The sequence below is a fragment of the Pleurodeles waltl genome, chromosome 8 (assembly GCF_031143425.1).
Source record: "Pleurodeles waltl isolate 20211129_DDA chromosome 8, aPleWal1.hap1.20221129, whole genome shotgun sequence".
Lineage (NCBI taxonomy): Eukaryota > Metazoa > Chordata > Amphibia > Caudata > Salamandridae > Pleurodeles > Pleurodeles waltl.
In genome coordinates this window covers 1,505,674,694-1,505,676,821 of record NC_090447.1, presented here as the reverse complement: position 1 = coordinate 1,505,676,821, position 2,128 = coordinate 1,505,674,694, and the positions used below count along the sequence as shown (strand labels likewise).

At 49.8% G+C, this 2,128-nt stretch overlaps 1 pseudogene; it reads right to left on the bottom strand.

Moving 5' to 3' along the window:
• Window positions 1-1,375: 1,375 nt before the first annotated feature.
• Window positions 1,376-1,484, bottom strand: LOC138254371 (5S ribosomal RNA; annotated as a pseudogene).
• Window positions 1,485-2,128: the final 644 nt, after the last annotated feature.

The following is a 2,128-nucleotide window of genomic DNA, read 5'->3' as shown; positions in this document are numbered from 1 at the left end:
TCCTTGGACCCCTCCTTAGGGCATGACACCGAGGAGTCACCAGGGGAGACGCTGCTTCTCAACAGCAGCCTTCATTCCCCCCTCCCAAGGACCAATAGTTGCTGCTGTTCAGGAGTTCTCTTTTCCTCATCCCACTGGGTGGCGACACCTCCATTCACTCTGGCCAGGAGAAATAGCTCTTCTACACTACCTTAACAACTCCAGAAAGAAACGGGAAGGCACGCCAATCACTTACCTCTTCTTGCACTTTTTTCACTTACTGGAGAGGCTCTGTCACTCAGACTCTGCCATCTGCAACACATTCGCCATGCCTTGCAGGCAGAGGGTGGCCAGTCTTTCCTTTCCTTTTGGCAAACCAGGGTCCCACTGAAAGTACGTAGGAGTTGTCGGAAAAATCGGATCTGTCATCATGGACTCCTTTCTGAAACAAGATGCAAAATAACGCCCCTTCTCACAATCCCAGTGAAAGTGAAAGGGTCAGAGGTGTGTTGTTTAATGCTTAGGACGCAACAGTGGATCACGTGCTCTCTGCTGGGATGTTTTCCTATGTTGAAGAGGGTTTATTCTGCACAGGCCCTGCTCACCCATTCTTTCTGTGGTCGATAAATGGATCGTTGAGTTAATGACACCTGTTACAGTGCCAGGAAATGCCGGAAAATGCTGCCGAATGCTTTTAAAACAGCTCAAATTGTACGCACCTTTCCTCTTTTTATTCCCTGTTTCTGGAATGCTCTGCTTTTGGACTCTATTACACTTGCGTCTGCAACTCACTTCATTCTTCCACACCTAATAGATCATCGTCCTTTTATCAGATTTCCCACACGCTGTGCTGATTTTTTGCATTTGGTTGCCAATTGTAGGCTCGAGCACTATTTCTTGGGGGCTAAGGATTATTCATGGTACAAGTCTTAAAGAAAATAAGTCGGGGGACTAACCAAGTTAGACACTATGCAAGTGACATCACGGCACATGACATCACGGCACATGACATCAGGCCGTGTGAAATCGCACCTGGAAAAACAGGAAGTGGCATCACAACCCATGACCTGCCAGGAAATGAGATGCCAAGAAGTGAGATCTGATCTGAAGACCTGACACATATGCTTACCGCAAGAAAGCAAAGCCTTAGCTAGGGGAGCCTTTGTGCGTCGTGGAGCAAATGCTATCTTGACTTTGGGCCGAGTGTAAAGTGCATAATAATTGTAAGTTTTCCTTGGGAAAGTGTGTATTTTCGTGTTAATGCTGTTCTTTTTCCTTTCTTTTTTTAAGAGAGTAAAAAAAGAGTGTAGTAAATAAAAAGTGTCAAATGAAATTAGCGAGGAAGCTGTGTAATGGAGGTTAGACGTGCGCCACCTAGTGTGTGCGAGAGGCAAAATGCCTACAGCACCTGGTATTCCCAGGCGGTCTCCCATCCAAGTACTAACCAGGCCCGACCCTGCTTAGCTTCCGAGATCGGGCGCATTCAGGGTGGTATGGCCGTAGGCAGGAAAGGCTGCACTTTCAGCTCTCTTCTGCTCACCCGGCCCACCGGCCTGGAGCCGACTGCTCTTAATTGCAGCGGAACACCCTCCCACTGGGAACTCCCACACTGCCCCAGGCACAATGCCCCAACCCACACGGAACAACATTTTTTACTCCTCCATTTACCATGCTCGGCGCTACTCCCGCTTCTCTCGTCTTCACAGGCTGCAGCAGCCCCCACCAAACCTAGCACGACCAGCAGGCGGCGCCTGTCACACTCTCAAGTGCAATGGACAACCCTCACCTCACACAGCATGTGCTGCGCCTCCTTGGACCCCTCCTTAGGGCATGACACCGAGGAGTCACCAGGGGAGACGCTGCTTCTCAACAGCAGCCTTCATTCCCCCCTCCCAAGGACCAATAGTTGCTGCTGTTCAGGAGTTCTCTTTTCCTCATCCCACTGGGTGGCGACACCTCCATTCACTCTGGCCAGGAGAAATAGCTCTTCTACACTACCTTAACAACTCCAGAAAGAAACGGGAAGGCACGCCAATCACTTACCTCTTCTTGCACTTTTTTCACTTACTGGAGAGGCTCTGTCACTCAGACTCTGCCATCTGCAACACATTCGCCATGCCTTGCAGGCAGAGGGTGGCCAGTCTTTCCT